At 43.0% G+C, this 23,056-nt stretch overlaps 1 protein-coding gene across 2 annotated transcripts in view; it reads right to left on the bottom strand.

Moving 5' to 3' along the window:
- znf469 (zinc finger protein 469) overlaps positions 1-23,056 on the bottom strand; it is a 179,138-nt gene that overhangs the window by 67,647 nt on the left and 88,435 nt on the right. For both annotated transcript variants that reach the window (XM_062961632.1, XM_062961633.1), the window contains one exon: positions 9,265-9,374. The gene's annotated coding sequence lies outside the window, so the exon portion shown is untranslated. The remainder of the gene's footprint in view (positions 1-9,264; positions 9,375-23,056) is intronic.

The raw sequence follows: 23,056 nt of genomic DNA, 5'->3' as shown, positions 1-23,056 counted from the left end.
AAGTAACGAAGGTGGAGGCATTACTTTTCATTCAACCCTCGTAATATTCCGAGGAGATCCTTTTTTCTCCTTATTTATCTATTCATTGATAAATACAGTAGAGTCTCACTTATCCAACATAAACGGGCCGGCAGAACGTTGGATAAGCAAATATGTTGGATAATTAAGGAGAAGCCTATTAAACACCAAATTAGGTTATGATTTTACAAATTAAGTACCAAAACATCATGTTATACAACAAATTTGACAGAAAAAGTAGTTCAATATACAGTAATGCTACATTACTGTATTTACGAATTTAGCACCAAAATATCACAATTTATTGAAAACATTGACTACAAAAATAACTTGGATAATCCAGAGGCTTGGATAAGCGAGGCTTGGATAAGTGAGACTCTACCGTAACGAAGGTGGAGGCATTACTTTTCATTCAACCCTCATAATATTTCGAGGAGATCCTTTTTTCTCCTTATTTATCTATTCATTGATAAATACAGTAGAGTCTCACTTATCCAACATAAACAGGCCGGCAGAACGTTGGATAAGCAAATATGTTGGATAATTAAGGAGAAGCCTATTAAACACCAAATTAGGTTATGATTTTACAAATTAAGTACCAAAACATCATGTTATACAACAAATTTGGCAGAAAAAGTAGTTCAATATGCAGTAATGCTACATTACCGTATTTACGAATTTAGCACCAAAATATCACGATGTATTGCAAACATTGACTACAAAAATAACTTGGATAATCCAGAGGCTTGGATAAGCGAGGCTTGGATAAGTGAGACTCTACTGTAACGAAGGTGGAGGCATTACTTTTCATTCAACCCTCGTAATATTCCGAGGAGATCCTTTTTTCTCCTTATTTATCTATTCATAGATAAATAAACAAATATCATGCTCTGCAGGAAATGGAGCTTTTGTGCCAAGAAGGGATTGGGCAAAAAGGTTGTATATCTACAATATTCTATACTAGCTGTGCCCGGCCACGCGTTGCTGTGGCAAAGTGGTGGTGGTATTGGTTAAAAATTGTTGCGTAATTTTTATTTGTCGTTATTTGTATTTTTTTAATTAATTTTATTGTAAGTTATATTTTTATTTATTATATTTTATTATTTTCTTGTATTATTTTTAGTTATTTTCTGTTATTATAGTATTTTATTGTATTAATTTTTTAGTGTTTTTAATTGTTTTTTAGTGTTTTTTATTATTATTTATTGGGTTGCTAGGAGACCAAGTGGGTGGAGCTTAGCCTTTTAACCGGCAGCAATTGGATAAAAAGAATTATTCCTCTCCCTCTAATTAGGACTTTATTTTTCTTTTCTTTTTGTTGTATCAACCTGGAGGCATGGATGAGGGGTTGTGCTGTCAAATTTCGAGGTTGGGGGGCCTGTAGTTTTGTTGTTTTGTTGGTCGCCGTGATGCCATCACTCTTTTATATATATAGATAGACTTAGTCTGAACTTTAAAGGAACTCTCCAAAGTGCTGAAATCCTCCTCTCTCCAAACAGCTTGATTCTTAAAGGTGGACCTTTCCTTCTATGTATCAGTTTAGTGGCGCAGGGGTTAAACCACTGAGCTGCTGAACTTGCTGACCGAAAGGTAGGCGATACGAATCCGGGGAGCATGGGGAGCTGTTAGCTCCAGCTTCTGCCAACCTAGCTGTTCAAAAACATGCAAATGTGAGTAGATCAATAGGTACCGCTTCTGCACTTCATGCAGCTGTGCAGGCTGCATTACCTTGGAGGTGTCTATGGACAACGCCGGCTCTTCGGCTTAGGAATGGAGATGAGCACCAACCCCCAGAGTCGGACACGACTGAACTTAACGTCGGGAAACCTTTACCTTTCCTTTAGGGTAGACATATTTTGGGAGACTATAGATTCAGCCTGGTGCATTGGTTTGAGTATTTTGGAAGACCCAGTTTGGAATCCCTGCTCATCCGTGGAAACCCATTGGGCGACTTTGAGCAAGTTGAACTCTCTCAGCCTCAGAGGAAGGCAGTGGCCAACCTTCTCCAATAACCTTTACCTTTACCTATGTAGTAGACATGTCCAAAAAATCGTTTTGAATCGTATATCGGAATTATTTCGGATTGTTCTCGCTTTTTGATACGCATTCTGAGACATTGTCTCATGGCGCAACCAGCAATGTAATTCGAACCATTGTTGGCCCATTCTCTAATTGTCTCTTAATGTTTCGTTAATTCCCCCCCCCCCCAATTTTTTTAAAATATATTTTTAAAAATATTTTTTTAAAATATATTTTTAAAAATATTTTTTTTAAATTTTTTTGTTTCTGCAACCTACCTAGAATGGGAGCTTAGCGCAGCCTAACATGGCTGCCGCTCCCCGGCCAATCAGAAGCTTCCATGATGGACGCAAAGGTGGGGGCTAGGGTTGATGAGGATAGCTCAAGGAATGAGGGCGGGAGAGCCCTGTAAAAGTCCCCCCCCCCCCCATTTTAGAAACATTTAGAATCATTACGAATTTTCGGAAATATCTGAAATTTTTGGGTGAAAAAATCAGAAATACTTTCTATATCGAAGCGCCAGCGCCCCCTACTTTAGAATCGAGAATTGAAACATTTTTTCATTGATCGGACATGCCTACTATGTAGCCTTGTCCACAGCTTTCGACAACATACACACACATATGGTTGCAAGCTTTAAAATGTGATTGGAAATGCTTGGGATCGGATATGTTTAGGATTCCTATCAACTGCTAGGAATCGTGGAAGTTGCCAAAGCAGCGGGAGGGCCAAAGTTTGCCCAGGCCTGATACAGATCCTAGTTTGCAAAAGGCAGTCCCAAAGCATCGGACCTCTCCATCTTTATGCGCTCAGACGTTGTTTCCGGCTCCGCGCATTGCAAAGCTGGCACGTTTGGCCAACCCAGAGGCCCGAAAGCCAGCCGCCGGGAGGAAGGGAAACCCGGGTTAATTGAGGAAACAGAACCTCGCAGGGCCCGGCTCGGTTTCCAGAGGCAGACGCTCGGAAAATAAAACACGAAATTAATTTCTGCGGAGAGTAATTTATGACACTTTTTTTTTCCCCCAGTGCGCACGGAATTGCCAGAGGCCCAACGGTGAAAAAGACAAGGCTGCGAGAAGCACACCTGATCCACCGGAAGGCAGGAAGGAGACACCGCAAGGTCATGGCCAAAGGCTCATCCATCCACAAGTGCTTTTTTTAAATCAAAAAATATGACTACAACTCCCATAATCCCCCAAAACAACGACCCTGAGAGATTTAGGGAATGGATATGGGCAATAACATCACTTGGACTTCACTTTGGGTGCATCTACACTGTCGAATGAATGCAACTTTGACACTGTGCAATGTTATGGAATCCTGGGAGTTATAATTTCACAAGGTCTTTAGACTTCTTTAGACAATGGATCTGGGTTAATAACATCACTTGGATCTGGATTTCTCTTTGGGCGCATCTACACTGTCGATTAAATGCATTTAATTGACAGTGTAGACGCACTGCTCAATGTTATGGAATCCTGGGAGTTATAGTTTCACAAGGTCTTTAGACTTCTTTAGGCAATGGATCTGGTTTAATAACATCACTTTGGATTTCACTTTGGGCGCATCTACACTGTTGATTAAATGCAGCTTGACACCGCTCAATGTTGTGGAATCGTGGGAGTTATAGTTTCACAAGGTCTTTCAACTTCTTTAAGCAATGGATCTGTGTTAATAACATCACTTGGACCTGGATTTCACTTTGGGTGCATCTACACTGTCGATTAAATGCAGCTTGACACCGCTCAATGTTGTGGAATCCTGGGAGTTATAGTTTCACAAGGTCTTTCAACTTCTTTAAGCAATGGATCTGGATTAATAACGTCACTTGGACCTGGATTTCTCTTTGGGTGCATCTACACTGCCGATTAAATGCAGCTTGACACTGCTTGGTATTATGGAATCCTGGGAGTTATAGTTTCACAAGGTCTTTAGACTTCTTTAGGAAATGGATCTGGTTTAATAACATCACTTTGGATTTCACTTTGGGTGCATCTACACTGTCGATTAAATGCAACTTGGCACCACTCAATGTTGTGGAATCCTGGGAGTTATAGTGTTACAAGGTCTTTAGACTTCTTTAGGGCCCTCTACATTGTAGAATTAATATATTTTAATTGCTCAATATGATGGGATTTTGGGAGTTGTAGGGAATGGATCTGGGTTAATAACATCACTTGGACTTGGATTTCTCTTTGAATGCATCCACACTGGGCTTTGAAACTACAACTTCCAAAATAGGGCTTGGAAGGTGGGATTTGAAACTACAACTCCCAAAATAGAACTTGGAAGGTGGGCTTTGAAACTATAACTCCCAAAATAGGGCTTGGAAGGTGGGCTTTGAAACTATAACTCCCAAAATAGAACTTGGAAGGTGGGCTTTGAAACTATAACTCCCAAAATAGGGCTTGGAAGGTGGGATTTGAAACTACAACTCCCAAAATAGAACTTGGAAGGTGGGCTTTGAAACTACAACTCCCAAAATAGGGCTTGGAAGGTGGGCTTTGAAACTATAACTCCCAAAATAGAACTTGGAAGGTGGGCTTTGAAACTACAACTCCCAAAATAGAACTTGGAAGGTGGGCTTTGAAACTACAACTCCCAAAATAGAACTTGGAAGGTGGGCTTTGAAACTACAACTCCCAAAATAGAACTTGGAAGGTGGGCTTTGAAACTACAACTCCCAAAATAGAACTTGGAAAGTGGGCTTTGAAACTACAACTCCCAAAATAGAACTTGGAAGGTGGGCTTTGAAACTACAACTCCCAAAATAGAACTTGGAAAGTGGGCTTTGAAACTACAACTCCCAAAATAGAACTTGGAAGGTGGGCTTTGAAACTACAACTCCCAAAATAGAACTTGGAAGGTGGGCTTTGAAACTACAACTCCCAAAATAGAACTTGGAAGGTGGGCTTTGAAACTACAACTCCCAAAATAGAACTTGGAAGGTGGGCTTTGAAACTACAACTCCCAAAATAGAACTTGGAAAGTGGGCTTTGAAACTACAACTCCCAAAATAGAACTTGGAAGGTGGGCTTTGAAACTACAACTCCCAAAATAGAACTTGGAAGGTGGGCTTTGAAACTACAACTCCCAAAATAGAACTTGGAAGGTGGGCTTTGAAACTACAACTCCCAAAATAGAACTTGGAAGGTGGGCTTTGAAACTACAACTCCCAAAATAGAACTTGGAAGGTGGGCTTTGAAACTACAACTCCCAAAATAGAACTTGGAAGGTGGGCTTTGAAACTACAACTCCCAAAATAGAACTTGGAAGGTGGGCTTTGAAACTATAACTCCCAAAATAGCATATGCTTGCTTATATCATCTTCATTGCTACTCAGCTGAGTGGGAAGCAAAACGAAAGGGGATTCCTTGAGTGTTGCAACCATATTTTCAAAAAACAGAAAGGAAAAAAGTCTTCCATTCAAAAGAAATCTGGCAAGACGCAATCAAAGATGCAACTGGAAAGTCACTTAAAGAGACGCCTTCCTTAAAGGAGCAGGACGCATTTTCCTTGCCATGGGAAGATGGAAACTATATCATATTAGGAATGGATTATAACTCTAGAGACCTTGTCCTTGGCTGAGTCACACTCTCTCGGCTTCATAAGCCAACTGTCGCCATAAGTCGGAAACAACTTGAAGGCAAACAACAACAGCAATAACAATATCACTTCCAGCCAGTTCAGATGCAAAACATAGTGCAGAACTAATCCTGGATGGATCTCAAAGACTCACAGTTTGGACCAGAGTCTAATTCGCACTCATATCCAGGCTGATTTAATTGGGATTCACTTGGAAACTCAAGAAAATCTGACCTCCTCGACATCTAAAGGCAACTTGGTATCAAATCTGGTGCAAATTATACGCTTATGTCTCAAAACAATGCACGCTGCACAGTCAAACATATCACAACTCCAATGGTTATGCACTCTGTACATGCTCAGTGTAAAAGGAAGGAGGAGAGTCTTTGGTATTGCTGTGGAATGAATGCAGTTTGACTCCACTTTTACTGTTATGGTTCAATGCTATGGAATCCTGGGACTTATAGTTTGGTGCGGCACCAGCAAAGCAAGACCTTGTGAAACTACAACTCAAGAAGACCTTGTGAAACTACAACTCCCAGGATTCCACAGCACTGAGCCATGGCAGCTAAAGCAGAGCCAAAGTGCATTCAGTCTACAATACAACCCAACTGTGCAGCTTGATTCCCATTTTACTGTCAAGGTTCAATGCTGTGGAATCCTGGGAGTTGTAGTTTGGTGCAGCACCAGCGAAGCGAAGCTAAAAACCTTGTGAAACTACAACTCTCAAGAATATAATACACTTTCCATAGCATTGAGCCATGGAAGTTAAAGCGGGGCCAAAGTGTATTCGGTCTACAATACAACCCAACTGTGCAGTTTGATTCCCCCTTTACTGCCAAGGCTCAATGCTATGGAATCCTGGGAGTTGTAGTTTGGTGCGGCGCCAGCGAAGCAACGCTAAAGACTTTGTAAAACTACAACTCTCAAGACTATAATACACTTTCCATAACATCGAGACATGACAGTTAAAGCAGGGCCAAAGTGCAGTTGGTGCACAATGCACCCCAACCGTGCCAAACTCCAAACAACTTTTTTAATGGTTATAATGTTTATTTATAATGTTCCTTTCCCTAAAGAACCAAACATTGAATGGGAGTTGTAGTTTGGTACGGCACCATCGTAGCAACGCTAAAGACTTTGTAAAACTACAACTCTCAAGACTATAATACACTTTCCATAGGATTGAGCCATGACAGTTAAAGCAGGACCAAAGTGCATTAGGTGCACAATGCACCCCAACTGTGCCGACCTCCAAACAACTTTTTTTATAGTAATAATGTTTATTTATAATGCTCCTTTCACCAAAGGACCAATCATCAAATGGGAGTTGTAGTTTGGTGCGGCACCATCGAAGCAACGCTAAAGACTTTGTAAAACTACAACTCTCAAGACTATAATACACTTTCCATAGCATTGACCCACGACATTTAAAGCAGGACCAAAGTGCATTCAATCTACAATACAACCCAACTGTGCAGTTTGATTCCCCCTTTACAGCCAAAGTTCAATGCTATGGAATCCTGGGAGTTGTAGTTTGGGGCGGCGCCAGCAAAGCAAAGCTAAAGACCTTGTGAAACTACAACTCCCAGGATTCCATAGCACTGAGCCATGGCAGTTAAAGCAGGGCCAAAGTGCAATGCACCGCAACTGTGCCGAACTCCAACCAACTTTTTTTTATGGTAATAATGTTTATTTATAATGCTCCTTTCCCCAAAGGACCAAACATTTAATGGGAGTTGTAGTTCGGTGTGGCACCAGAGAAGCAAAGCTAAAGCTTGTGAAACTACAACTCTCAAGTTTATAATATACTTTCCATAGCATTGAGCCATGACAGTTAAAGCAGGACCAAAGTGCATTCGGTCTACAATACAACCCAACTGTGCAGTTTGATTCCCCTTTTACTGCCAAGGCTCAATGCTATGGAATCCTGGGAGTTGTAGTTTGGTGCGGCACCAGCGAAGCAAAGCTAAAGACCTTGTAAAAACGACAACTCTCAAAACTATAATACACTTTCCATAGCATCGAGACAAGACAGTTAAAGCAGGACCAAAGTGCATTAGGTGCACAATGCACCCCAACCGTGCCAAAGTCCAACCAACTTTTTATGGTAATAATGTTTATTTATAATGCTCCTTTCACCAAAGGACCAATCATCAAATGGGAGTTGTAGTTTGGTGTGACGCCAGTGAAACAAAGCAAAAGACCGTGTGAAACTACAACTCTCAAGACTATAATACACGTTCATAGGATTGAGCCATGACAGTTAAAGCAGGGCCAAAGTGCAGTCAGTGCACAATGCACCCCAACTGTGCCGAACTCCAAACAACTTTTTTATGGTTATAATGTTTATTTATAATGCTCCTTTCCCCAAACATTAAATGGGAGTTGTAGTTTGGCGTGGCACCAGCGAAGCAATGCTAAAGGCCTTGTAAAACTACAACTCTCAAGATTATAATACACTTTCCATAGCATTGAGCCATGACAGTTAAAGTAGGGCCAAAGTGCAGTCAGTACACAATGTACCCCAACTGTGCCGGACTCCGACCAACTTTGATGCTTCCAAAGAGACACAACTCAAAGGCCACCCAAGACTTTGTAATGCCTGAAGCACTCTGGAAATGGCATCTTTCGCACTCTCACTTCCAGCTATGTAATTTTAGAACACAGTCCATTCAATAGTAATATAATCCACAGTGACAACAAGGAGAATCGCTCTCGGTTTGCACCCTTTTCCAGCATCAGTTTACTTAGAAACCAGTGATTTGCTTAATGCCAAGCGCAATCTGGATTCAAGTCCGAACACAACCCTTTAATGTCAAAAGCAATCCGGATTCAAGTCCGAACACTTTGTATTGATATTGTTCTGGTTCAATCCAGGAACAGAGTTTGCAGCGAGGAAGAGGAGAAGGGTTAAAGGAAAGGAATTAAAAGACAGAGAGAGAAAGCGAGGAGGCATCTCTCAGATCAAAGGCGGCTTTTCTGCTCAACAGATGATCAAGTCCATCTCCACTTATTTTTTATTTTTTGCAGATGAATCCAGGAGATGCCGAGGAAAGGAGCAGGAGAAGCCATTAACTCTTGACTTTCCAAAGACTTTACTTCTTTGGGGTCAAAAAGGAGGGTTTCCGGCATCTCCGAGGACCCTCTTTTCGTCAAACGTCCCAAATCGAGACCCTTTTGGGCACCTGGTTTCCGCACAGACCCTCTTTCTGCAAATCTGGACCTTAATCCGCCCCAACTTTAGTTATTACCCAACTTTTTTTTTTCTGCATCTTTTTTCATTTCCAAATAACTCAAATACTTCAGAGACGCATCCCCGGGGCTGGCTTTGTGCAAAAAATAAAAAAATCTTTCCTTTGGGTTGCAAGTGTGGATGAGAAAAGAAGGGAAGAAGAGAAAAAGTTCCAGTCATTTTTGTTTCCTTTCCTTTGCTGCCAAAAGACTGATGCATTTCTCTCTTTTACTTTTCCTTATGCCGAAGATATATGTGTAAAAAATATGAAAGAGGAAGAAGAAAATAAAAAGAAGGAAGAGTGGAAGTTATAGAAAGAGACAAAAGCAAAAAGACAGAGAAGCAAGAGTTGTGCTTTGCCTGGCTCTTATTTCCAGCATCGGAAAATGAAAAAGCATCCAACTCACCTCATGATAGATGCGACGACGTGGATCCGGATTGAGTTCCTACCCAGAGGATACAAGGGCTCCTTTTTCTCCTTTTGGCATATACAATCCCAGCCAGAGGCTTCAGCAATCTGTGGATGCAAAGAGGAGAAGAACTGTTTCAGGACTGACCACAGCAAGGAGGGTGCTGCGAGGCAAGGCAAGCCAAAGCAAAGCAAAGCAAAGCAGAGCAGCCTCCTCCTCCTTCTCCTCTTCCCAGCAAACCCAGCCAGTAGCAGGCAGGAGTCAAGAACGGCCTCCAAAAAGGAGCAAGAGCCTGCTTCGGCCGGGCCCAGATGGAATGGAATGGGCAGGCAGCTCCTGAGCATGTGCAGAGGGCCGGGGACAAGCCTGGGTGGGTGACACCTGGCTGGAAACATTTCATAGGAAAGGGAACTTTTTAAAAAAAATTACAATATGTTTCATTTGGTATAGTTCTACCAAATATCAATGTGTTGTTGTTATTTTATTCTATGACACAGCAAACAAGATAGATGTGCTGGATTTCGTATCACAAAATCACAAGTCGAACACTTCCCAAGTGTCTGGGACTATTATTATTGTTATTATATTATATATTATTATTATTATTATTATTATTATTATTATTATGAAAAATATGACACAGCAAACAAGATAGATATGCTGGATTCTGTATCACAAAACCACAAGTCGAACACTTCCCAAGCGTCTGGGACTATTATTATTGTTATTATTATATTATTATTATTATTATGAAAAATATGACACAGCAAACAAGATAGATATGCTGGATTTCGTATCACAAAACCACAAGTCGAACACTTCCCAAGTGTCTGGGACTATTATTATTGTTATTATAATATTATTATTATTATGAAAAATATGACACAGCAAACAAGATAGATATGCTGGATTCTGTATCACAAAACCACAAGTCGAACACTTCCAAAGTGTCTGGGATTATTATTATTGTTATTATGAAAATTATGACACAGCAAACAAGATAGATGTGCTGGATTTCGTATCACAAAATCACAAGTCGAACACTTCCCAAGTGTCTGGGACTATTATTATTGTTATTATATTATTATTATTATTATTATTATTATTATTATTATTATTATTATTATGAAAAATATGACACAGCAAACAAGATAGATATGCTGGATTCTGTATCACAAAACCACAAGTCGAACACTTCCCAAGTGTCTGGGACTATTATTATTATTATTATTATTATTTTATTGTATGACACAGCAAACAAGATAGACATGGTAGATTTCGTATCACAAAATCACAAGTCGAACACTTCCCAAGTGTCTGGGATTATTATTATTGTTATTATGAAAATTATGACACAGCAAACAAGATAGAAATGCTGGATTTCGTATCACAAAATCACAAGTCGAACACTTCCGAAGTGTCTAGGACTGTGTGATGTATTATTATTATTATTATTATTTTATTATGACACAGCAAACAAGATAGACATGCTGGATTTCGTATCACAAAATCACAAGTCAAACACTTCCCAAGCGTTTAGGATTTTGTGATGTATTATTATTATTATTATTATTATTATTATTATTATTATTATTATTATTATTATGACACAGCAAACAAGATAGACATGCTGGATTCCGTATCAGAAAATCACAAGTCGAACACTTCACAAGTGTTTAGGACTGTGTGATTTATCATTATTATTGTTGTTATTATGAAAATTATGACACAGCAAACAAGATAGATATGCTGGATTTTGTATCACAAGTCGAACACTTCCCAAGTGTCTAGGACTGTGTGATGAATTTTCGGATGATGCGCACAGATCCCAGCAGGGTGGCCTTTTGCAGCTGGCAGATCATGATTTTGTCAATGTCTATTGTTTCCAAATGCCGGCTGAGATCTTTTGGCACGGCACCCAGTGTGCCCATCACCACCGGGACCACCTGCACTGGTTTCTGCCAGAGTCTTTGAAGTTCTATCTTGAGGTCCTGATAGCGGCTGAGTTTTTCCTGTTGTTTTTCGTCAATGCGACTGTCACCTGGGATGGCAACGTCAATGATCCAAACCTTTTTCTTTTCCACAACTGTGATGTCTGGTGTGTTGTGTTCCAGAACTTTGTCAGTCTGGATTCGGAAGTCCCTCAGTATCTTTGCGTGCTCATTTTCCAAGACTTTTGCAGGTTTGTGATCCCACCAGTTCTTTGCTGCTGGGAGGTGGTACTTGAGGGATAAGATCCAATGAATCATTTGGGCTACGTAGTTGTGCCTCTGTTTGTAGTTTGTCTGTGCGATTTTCTTGCAGCAGCTGAGCATATGATCAATGGTTTCGTCGGTTTCCTTGCACAGTCTGCATTTTGGGTCATCAGCTGATGCCATGGCATATAAAGCAGTGTCGAACGGCACTAATTCTAGATAGACCCAAAGGCACATAAATGTGATCAAAAGTAAAATAATTAAAAATTAAAGTCTTCAGTGCCAAAGAGTGGCAAACTACAGCTCCCAGCATTCTATAGCATTGAGTCATGGATGTCAAAGCAGTGCCAATTTTTCCCCAGTCCTGATTTATAGGAATTCTCTCCAATTGTGTCTTTCAAGTTGCACAAAAATAAGGGAGAAGTGTGAAATGTGCAAGTCTGAGCCCCCTTTTTGGACTGAAACATTAACCTCGTTTTAGTCTTTGCAAAGGAAAAAAAGAAAAGCAAAAAGGAGAGAGAGAAGTGGGGACATTTGAAACCCCCAAACGGAGCAATTCCGGATCCCTCTTGGATGTGAACAGATTCCTTTTCAAAATCCCGGTTAAATGTAGACAGCGATTTGCCATCTAATCCCAGACCATCAAGAGGGTTTCAATAAATGTCTTAGACGGGATCAAGATGCCAGCCAAGGAACAACCGGGGAAATGAGGGAAAGAAAAGCTGCTTCCCGTCTATAGGTTTGTTTCCAAGTGTCTTTGCCTTTTGCAATTGCAGGGCAGGGTGACTTTCTTGCTCGGCTTGCAATAAACAAAAACACGTATTCCTGGTTTTGCATTTTCAACAGACATCTCTGGACCATCCCATTTCAGCCTATAGTTCCAGGCCAATGAGTGTAGGCACTATGAATCCGTTCCGAGTTTTAATCCAAACTGAATCCACTTTCAGCCTATAGTTCCAGGCCAATAAGGGTAGGGACTATGAATCCGTTCCGGTTTTTAGTCCAAACTAAATCCACTTTCAGCCTATAGTTCCTGGCCATTCATCTGTTCTGGTTTTTAGTCAGAACTGAATCCACTTTCAGCCTATAGTTCCAGGCCAATAAGGGTAGGGACTATGAATCCGTTCCATGTTTTAGTCCGAACTAAATCCACTTTCAGCTTATGGTTCCAGGCCAATAAGGGTAGGGACTATGAATCCGTTCCGTGTTTTAGTCCGAACTAAATCCACTTTCAGCCTATAGTTCCTGGCCATTCATCTGTTCTGGTTTTTAGTCAGAACTGAATCCACTTTCAGCCTACAGTTCCAGGCCAATAAGGGTAGGGACTATGAATCCATTCTGTGTTTTAGTCCGAACTAAATCCACTTTCAGCTTATGGTTCCAGGCCAATAAGGGTAGGGACTATGAATCCGTTCCGTGTTTTAGTCCGAACTAAATCCACTTTCAGCCTATAGTTCCAGGCCAATAAGGGTAGGGACTATGAATCCATTCCGTGTTTTAGTCCGAACTAAATCCACTTTCAGCCTATAGTTCCAGGCTAATAAGGGTAGGGACTATGAATCTGTTCCGGTTTTTAGTCCGAACTAAATCCACTTTCAGCCTATTGTTCCAGGCCAATGAGTGTAGGGACTACAAATCCATTCTGTGTTTTAGTTTGACCTAAATCCACTTTCAGCCTATAGTCCCAGGCCAATAAGTCCCATCATCCCCGGGTGCCAAATGGGGATGATGGGAGCTGTGGGATATATATGCTGGTGTGGTTGAGATTGAGCTTAAATATCTACCAGGTCGATGGGTACATATTGCAAATGTAATCGTACCTGGGTAAAGCTGCAACTGTGTTGTGGCAAGTCCCATCATCCCTGGTTGACAAATGGGGATGATGGGAGCTGTGGGATATATATGCTGGTGTGGTTGAGATTGAGCTTAAATATCTACCAGGTCGATGGGTACATATTGCAAATGCAATCGTACCTGGGTAAAGCTGCAACTGTGTTGTGGCAAGTCCCATCATCCCTGGTTGACAAATGGGGATGATGGGAGCTGTGGGAGATATATGCTGATGCGGTTGAGATTGAGCTCAAATATCTACCAGGTCGATGGGTACATATTGCAAATGTAATCGTACTTGGGTAAAGCTGCAACTGTGTTGTGGCAAGTCCCATCATCCCTGGTTGACAAATGGGGATGATGGGAGCTGTGGGATTGAGATTGAGGTCAGATGTCTATCAAGTTGATGGGAATATATTGCATATGTAATCACATGTAAAGCTACAATATTTAGGCACCCCTGGCACTGAGCCAGGGCAGTTCAAGTGGGGTCAAACTGCATTAATTCTGCAGTGTAGATGCACCCCCAAGGAGGCCCAATACACCAATCTGGGAATGCTGCTAATGGAAGGCAAACAGTGCGCTTCTGGTAACTCAAGAAGGCCCGGCTGCGGGATGAATGGAGCCTTTCAGCAAGCAAGCGGCGCATGAGCGCAAGGAATTCCAAGACTCCTGTGCATCTCCACCAGATCCATTAACACGGAGGAGACAGGACTCTCCATTAATGAATAGGGATGAAACAACGCAAACTGAGCCATAGTGCATCCGCACTGGAGACTTAATGCACTTCCACTGCCACGGTCGGATGAGCTGGAATCCCGAGCGTTGCATTTTGACAATCCTTCTCTGCCCAAACTACAACTCCCATCTCTCCATAGCATGGAGCCACGGCAGTTCAAGCAAGCATGCATGCATATCTATCTATCTTCCTATCTATTTATCATTTGCTAAGTTAAAACCCCAAGACGACAGAGTTCATTATGGCCTCGCTATTTGGAAAGCAATTCATCGCAAGTGGTGATGCGTTTCCAAGCTTCGTTGCTCTCAGCCGCAAAAGGCAACTTCGCCTGTGCAAACGTCCTAATGACATGGAGCAAAGGTCCAAAATATGGATTATTGCTCCGCCAAATAAGATCATGGTTTCATTTAACCCCATTTCCATCACAGCGCGAAAGTAAACTGTTCCAAACTTGGAAGGACTTCTCCAAGGTGCTGAATCCATTTGGCGGAGGAGATCCAGGACCCTGGATGACAGTGTAGATGCATTCATTGTGCAGTGTAGACGAATTCATTTTATTGTGTAGATGCATTCATTGTGCAGTGTAGATGCATTCATTCTATAGTGTAGATGCATTCATTTTATAGTGTAGATGCATTTATTGTGCAGTGTAGTTGTATTCATTTTGCAGTGTAGTTGCATTCATTCTATAGTGTATATGAATTCATTGTGCAGTGCAAATGCATTCATTGTACAGTGTAGTTGTATTCATTTTGCAGTGTAGTTGCATTCATTCTATAGTGTAGTTGCATTCATTCTGTAGTGTAAATGCATTCACTCTGAAGTGTAAATGCATTTATTCTGCAGTGCAAATGCACTCATTGTACAGTGTAGATGCATTCATTCCATAGTGTATAGTTGCATTCATTCTGCAGTGTAAATGCATCCATTGTGCAGTGTAAAAGCATTCATTGTGAAATGTAAATGCATTCATTCAGCAGTGCAAATGCATTCATTGTACAGTGTAGTTGCATTCATTTTGCAGTGTAGTTCCATTCATTTTATAGTGTAGTTGCATTCATTCTAGAGTGTAAATGCAACCATTGTGCATTATAGATGCATTCATTCTACAGTGTAACTGCATTCATTCTATAGTGTAGTTGCATTTATTCTGCAGTGCAAATGCATTCATTTTATAGTGTAGATGCATTCATTCTACAGTGTGGTTGCATTCATTTTGCAATGTAGATGCATTCATTCTGAAGTACAAATGCATCCATTGTATAGTGTAGATGCATTCATCTTGCAGTGTATTTGCATTCATTCTACAGTGTAAAGAGATTCATTCTGCAATGTAAATGCATTCATTCTGAAGTGTAGAGATGCTCCCCTTCTCTATGCATTTGTCAGTCCTCCAGTGCAATTCTAAAGACTTGGGCTGGAGGACCTAGACATTTTTAGAAATACAGTAGAGTCTCTCTTATCCAAGCTAAACGGGCCGGCAGAAGCTTGGATAAGTGAATATCTTGGATAATATGGCGGGATTAAGGAAAAGCCTATTAAACATCAAATGAGTTCATGATTTTACAAATTAAGCACCAAAACTTCATGTTATGCAACAAATTAGACAGAAAAAGTAGTTCAATATGCCGTAATGTTATATTGTAATTACTGTATTTATGAATTTAGCACCAAAATATCACGATATATTGAAAACATTGACTACAAAAATGGCTTGGATAATCCAGAAACTTGAATAAGCGAGGCTGGATAAGTGAGACTCTACTGTAGCATTTCCCCTCATTTATTTAGGTTTAAAAATTGCATTTCCCCACATTTATGGAGATTTTACATCCCTAATCCCGGTAAATGTGTCTGTTTGTACCATTATTATTATTATCCATGATATTTGTTTATGCCGTGCTTGAAATGCAAAGCCCACTTAATGCCCGACTCCAATGTCAGATCTCACCTAAGACCACCTTGTCCCCAAAATCCGGCACCCAAGAAGGCAGAATAGGCTTCCGTAGGTTATTGTATCCAAATGCAAAGGCTAAGCTTATTCTTCCTAAACAGCCAAACCCAAACAGGATTATATTCCGTCCAGCCAAACCCGTAGAAGCCTGTCTCCAAGGGCCAACTAAGAGTCCCTTTTCCGACAAGTTCCCGCCCGGTTTGCTTAAGGCCTCCTCGGCATCTTGCATAAAACGCCCCTGGAAACAAGCGCCTCCTTATGCCTCTCGCTCATGTCGTGAACGACTCATTCTTTGGGCCCTCACGCCTCTGGACGCCTCGGTGTACAAACGGCGGCGCACACACATATTTCTCACTCTTATTCTAAATATATATATATAATTCGCACACGCTTCAGCCCCCAGCTGAGGCATGAATAGCAACAGTGTCCTGGATATAGGTTTGTTTGGCAGAGAAATAACAGTGGCTCCCAAAAAATGTTTGCAGGAAAAGCAGCATCAAGGAAGGAGAGGAGTGGCCAGGAAAAAAGAAGACCACTTTCTTCTTTCTCTCCTTCCTTCCTTCCTTCTCTCCTTCCTTCCTGGTAAAACGCCAACTCTCAGAATTCCATTCCATTGAGTCATGGCAATGCAAAATTATATCAAACTGCATTCATTCCAGAGTGTAGATCAGGCACGGGCCAACTTCAGCCATCTAAGTGTTTTGGACTTCAACTCCCACCATTTCCTACCAGCCCACCAGCCAGAATTGTGGGAGTCGCAGTCCAAAACACCTGGAGGGCTGAAGTGGCTTGAGGCGAGTGTGAATGTTGCAATTGGCCACCTTGATGAGCATCGAACGGCCTTGCATCTGGAATTCCAGACACGACTCAATCAGGGCCAGCTAACACCTTAGCATGCTTCTGGAATTAATGCATCTGGAATTCCAGACACGGCTCAATCAGGGCCAGCTAACACCTTAACATGCACCTGGAAATCATGCACCTGGAATTCCAGGCAAAACTCAATCAGGGCCAGATAAAACCTTAGCATGCTTCTGGAATTCATGCACCTTGAATTCCAGACACAACTCAATCAGGGCCAGCTAATACCTTAGCATGCACCTGGAAATTATGCATCTGGAATTCCAGCCATGATTCAATCAGGGCCAGCTAACACCTTAGCATGCTTCTGGAATTCCAGACATGACTCAATCAGGGCCAGTTAACACCTTAGCATGCTTCTGGAATTCATGCATCTGGAATTCCAGCCATGACTCAATCAGGGCCAGCTAACGCCTTAGCATGCACCTGGAAATCATGCATCTGGAATTCCAGGCACGACTCAATCAGGGCCAGCTAACACCTTAGCATGCTTCTGGAATTCATGCACCTGGAATTGCAGACACGACTCAATCAGGGCCAGCTAATACCTTAGCATGCACCTGGAAATCATGCATCTGGAATTCCAGCCATGATTCAATCAGGGCCAGCTAACACCTTAGCATGCTTCTGGAATTCCAGACACGACTCAATCAGGGCCAGCTAACACCTTAGCATGCTTCTGGAATTCATGCATCTGGAATTTCAGCCATGACTCAATCAGGGCCAGCTAACACCTTAGCATGCACCTGGAAATCATGCATCTGGAATTCCAGCCATGACTCAATCAGGGCCAGCTAACACCTTAGCATGCACCTGGAATTCCAGACACGACTCAATCAGGGCCAGCTAACACCTTAGCATGCTTCTGGAATTCATGCATCTGGAATTCCAGCCATGACTCAATCAGGGCCAGCTAACACCTTAGCATGCACCTGGAAATCATGCATCTGGAATTCCAGGCACGACTCAATCAGGGCCAGCTAACACCTTAGCATGCTTCTGGAATTCATGCATCTGGAATTCCAGACATGATTCAATTAGGCTCAGCTAACACCTTAACATGCATCTGGAAATCATACACCTGGAATTCCAGACATGAATCAATCAGGGCCAACAACAACAACAACAACAACAACAACAATAATAATAATAATAATAATAATAATACTTTATGTATTCCCTGCTCCATCTCCCGTAAGACTCGGGGCGGCTTACACTGGGACAAGCCCAAAACAGTATTACATCAATAAAAACAGTAACACAATAAAATCACAATATAATAACAAATCTTACAAAAATTAAAATAACTTAAAAACATAGACAGTAATCCCAATCCATGGTCAAGCAGCTAACACCTCCCAACAAAGGATCTCCCCACCAGGCAGGAAGCAGCCAAGCTTTGAAGCTGCAAGGCCATTGAATGCTAATCAAGGTGGCCGATGGCAACATTCACACTTTCCTCCAACAGACAAAAGTTCTTTTTTCCAACCTGGAGATATATAAACCTCACTTGCCTAGTTTCCAACGGAACTCACAACCTCTGAGGATGCCTGCCGTGGATGGGGGTGAAACGTCAGGAGAGAATGCTTCCGGAACGTAGCCACAACTCACAGCAGCCCTCCAGGTGTTTTGAAGTCCTGGAGAGAGGGCTGAAGGTGGCCCATGCCTGGTGTAGATGCACCAAGAGTGACATGCCACTTGCATGGCTTTTTCATGCAAAATCCCAGCTTTGCTCTCAAAGAGGGAACAGAAGACGTTGCCAAAACTTGTGTAGCAAACTATCCAAACGACGCGTAGAAACAAGAGGCTCTTACAAGCCTTTCTGCCACTCATTCCGGGCCCATTTCACACCCGCCTGAGCTGTCCGGGGCCAAAAGGCCAGGGAAACTTTGGGGCCTTTGACCTCTCCTTGATTCTCCCAAGCGTTGGTGCAAGACAAACAAGGCCGATGCCCTTGGAGCAAGTGTGCAAAAGCCCTTCGAGAAGGACCCTCTTGTGCAACTGAAGGAGAGATAGTGTGGCTTTTGTGCAGCCAGGTTTCCAAGGCGGCCGGACACATAGATGCCATTCTGTGCAGCTGGCCCCAGACTGGGTGGCATAATATTTTTTTTAGCGCCGGACTAAATATTTTTAACATATGCAAACATGCATGACTGAAGCCGCTCCAGAGGCCGGGACGCAGGGACAAGGTCCGCTTTCTCCTCCCAGGACGGTCAAGGCTTGCATTTGCACCAAAACCCAGGGGCGGGAACTGTTTCGATCTGCAGGGAAGTTGCAGAAGGTGCCTTAAAAGCCTGGCTTGTGTGGACCCATGTCTTGCAGAAAGAGCCTTTTCCCAAGTTGGGCCATCAAGGGAACGAAATGCCCAGGGCACTTGGACCTGTGCCGAATGCAAAGGACACAGAGAGGCCAGTTTGGTCCCAATGTTGCTCTCTTTTGCCAGAGTTGTCCAATTTTAATTTGTAAGTCCTTGTGTTTCATGATCTTTTCCAGCTCTTTGTTGTTTTTATTATTATTATGTTGATTTATAAGACTGAAAGGTTGCAGGTTCGAATCCTGGGAGTGGAGTGATTGCCCGATGTTAGCTCCAGCTTCTGCCAACCTAGCAGTTCGAAAACATGCAAATGTGAATAGATAAATAGGTACCACTCCGGCGGGAAGGTGACGGCGCTCCATGCAGTCATGCCATTGGCCACATGACCTCGGAGGTGTCTAAGGACAAAGCTGGCTCTTTGGCTTAAGAATGGAGATGAGCACCAACCCCCAGAGTGCGAGTAGATCAATAGGTACTGCTCTGGCGGGAAGGTAAGAGTGCTCCATGGAGTCATGCCAGTGGCCACATGACCTTGGAAGTGTCTATGGACAATGCCGGTTCTTTGGCTTAGGAATGGAGATGAGCACCAACCCCCAGAGTGCGAGTAGATTAATAGGTACCGCTCCAGCGGGAAGGTATCGGCGCTCCATGCAGTCATGCCAATGGCCACATGATCTTGGAGGTGTCTACGGACAACGCTGGCTCTTTGGCTTAGAAATGGAGATGAGCACCAACCCCCAGAGTGTGAGTAGATCAATAGGTACTGCTCCGGCGGGAAGGTATCGGCGCTCCATGCAGCCATGCCTGTGGCAACATGACTTTGGAGGTGTCTACAGACAATGCCGGCTCTTGGGCTTAGAAATGGAGATGAGCACCAACCCCCAGAGTGCGAGTAGATCAATAGGTACTGCTCCGGCGGGAAGGTATCGGCGCTCCATGCAGCCATGCCAGTGGCAACATGACCTTGGAGGTGTCTACAGACAATGCCGGCTCTTGGGCTTAGAAATGGAGATGAGCACCAACCCCCAGAGTGCGAGTAGATCAATAGGTACTGCTCCGGCGGGAAGGTATCGGCGCTCCATGCAGCCATGCCAGTGGCAACATGACCTTGGAGGTGTCTACGGACAATGCCGGCTCTTCGGCTTAGAAATGGAGATGAGCACTGACCCCCAGAGTGTGAGTAGATCAATAGGTACTGCTCCAGCGGGAAGGTATTGGCGCTCCATGCAGCCATGCCTGTGGCAACATGACTTTGGAGGTGTCTACGGACAATGCCGGCTCTTGGGCTTAGAAATGGAGATGAGCACCAACCCCCAGAGTGTGAGTAGATCAATAGGTACTGCTCCAGCGGGAAGGTATCGGTGCTCCATGCAGTCATGCCCATGGCCACATGACCTTGGAGGTGTCTACGGACAACGCCGGCTCTTCAGCTTAGAAATGGAGATGAGCACCAACCCCCAGAGTCGGGCACGATTAGACTTAACATCAGGGGAAAATTTACTAAAACTCAAGATCCCAAAAACCTGACGGGTTGCATAATAGACGGACCAACCTGCCGCTCGCCAATCGGGTCCAGAGGGAGATGTTTACTCTGCCCAGTTATGCCAGGAATGCCGCCTTCCGCCTCCGTCCTCCTGCCAAGAGCGCGTCTGTCTTTCTCGCAAGGAGAGAAGGCCTTGCTTGGCATCACCGTGCTATCAAGTGAGACCCCAGCGAAGCGATGCTCTGGGTCGGTATCGGCCTCGCGCTGGGTGTCAGGTTGCCCAGGGATTGCCCATCCAGGCCTCGCTGGAGCGAACCAGCCAGGAGATGCTTTGGGTTTGATAAGGGCCGAGACAATCGGAGGTTTGTTGAAGGGCCGTGGCGTGTTTGCCCTTCCAAGCAAGGCACGGCAAGTCTACTCCAAAGGACACAATTTCACACCTGCCTTGTCTTTTAGCGCAAAAAGGTTTGCCAGGAGTGTCGCGCCGAAGTCTGGCCATCGTGGAAGGTTTCGCCCGGTCGATTGAGTGCACAAAATCATCAAATCGTGATGCACACACAAGGGAGTCATTGTGTTTCTTTCTATATGTTGCAATTTATTTCGTGCTCAGACCAGGCATGGGCAAACTTGGGCTCTGCAGGTGTTTTGGACTCCAACTCCCACCATTCCTAACAGGGGAATGAGATGATGAAGTTAAGGATGGAGGACGGATTGCAGGGTTGTTTCGGGCTGTATGGCCATGTTCCAGAAGCATTCTCTCCTGACGTTTCGCCCACATCTATGCCAGGCAACCTCAGAGGTTGTGAGGTATGGTATGGAGAAAACTAAGGCATGAGGTATGGAGAAAACTAAGCAAAGAGGTAAATATATATCTGTGGAAAGTCTAGGGTGAGAGAGGTCAGTGTGAATGTTGTAGTTAATCACCTAAATTAGCCAGATTTTGTTCATTGCTTGACCACACCAACAACTATCATGTCAGACTACATAGAGAAGCCATCGAAACCCACAAGCATGTGGACAACTTCAACAGAAAGGAGGAAACCATGAAAATGAACACAATCTGGCTACCAGTATTAAAAAAAAAACGCAAAAATCAGAACAGTAAATAAAAAGCAACACTCTGAAAACAGAGGATTTCCAGACATGAATCAACCAAGGGCAGCTAACGACTCTAAACAAAGGATGCCCCAGAGGCAGGAAGAAGACAGCAGATAAGCTTCTCAATGCTAATTTAGGTGATTAACTACAACATTCACACTGACCTCTCTCACCCTAGACTTTCCACAGATATATATTTACCTCTTTGCTTAGTTTTCTCCATACCTCACAACCTCTGAGGATGCCTGCCATAAATGTGGGCGAAACGTCAGGAGAGAATACTACTGGAACATGGCCATACAGCCCGAAAAACATACAACAACCCCGTGATCCCGGCCATGAAAGCCTTCGACAACACATGGAGGAGGAATTAACGGATGAAACTAAGGATGAAGCTATGGATGAAGCTATAAAGGGGGAAATGGGGGGATCAATATACGAGGGCTATCCAGAAAGTAGATTACGTTTTGGAACTAAAAATGAACAAAGTCTAGGAGAAAACATTTAACATATGCAGTTGAAAGCCAGACCCAAATACCACTTCTCAACATAGTCGCCATTCAAATCCAGGCACTTATCATAGCGATGAATGAGCTTGGCAACTCCTTCCGCACAAAACCCTGCCGCTTGCGTCCTCAACCAGCCGGTCACCCAAAACGTCACCAAAACGCTGCGTTGAGGACGCGAGCGGCAGAGTTTTGTAATGTGTTCTCCTATACTTTGTTCATTTTTAATTCCAAAACGTAATCTACTTTCTGGATAACCCTCGTACATTGCAATTATTATTATTATTATTATTTTATTTTATGACACAGAAAACATGATAGATATGCTGGATTTCGTTTCACAAAATCACAAGTCGAACACTTCCCAAGTGTCTAGGACTGTGTGATGTATTTTTGGATGATGTGCGCAGATCCCAGCAGGGTGGCCTTTTGCAGTTGGCAGATCATAATTTTGTCAATGTCTATTGTTTCCAAATGCCGGCTGAGACCTTTTGGCACGGCACCCAGTGTGCCCATCACCACTGGGACCACCTGCACTGGTTTCTGCCAGAGTCTTTGAAGTTCAATCTTGAGGTCCTGATAGCGGCTGAGTTTTTCCTGTTGTTTTTCGTCAATGCGACTGTCACCTGGGATGGCGACATCAATGATCCAAACCTTTTTCTTTTCCACAACTGTGATGTCTGGTGTGTTGTGTTCCAGAACTTTGTCAGTCTGTATTCGGAAGTCCCACAGTATCTTTGCATGCTCATTTTCCAATACTTTTGCAGGTTTGTGATCCCAAATATTATTATTATTATTATTATTATTAT

This window comes from Anolis carolinensis, unplaced genomic scaffold (assembly GCF_035594765.1).
Source record: "Anolis carolinensis isolate JA03-04 unplaced genomic scaffold, rAnoCar3.1.pri scaffold_9, whole genome shotgun sequence".
Taxonomy (NCBI): domain Eukaryota; kingdom Metazoa; phylum Chordata; class Lepidosauria; order Squamata; family Dactyloidae; genus Anolis; species Anolis carolinensis.
The sequence above is the reverse complement of the archived record's forward strand: the minus strand, read 5'-3'. Positions and strand labels throughout refer to the sequence as shown.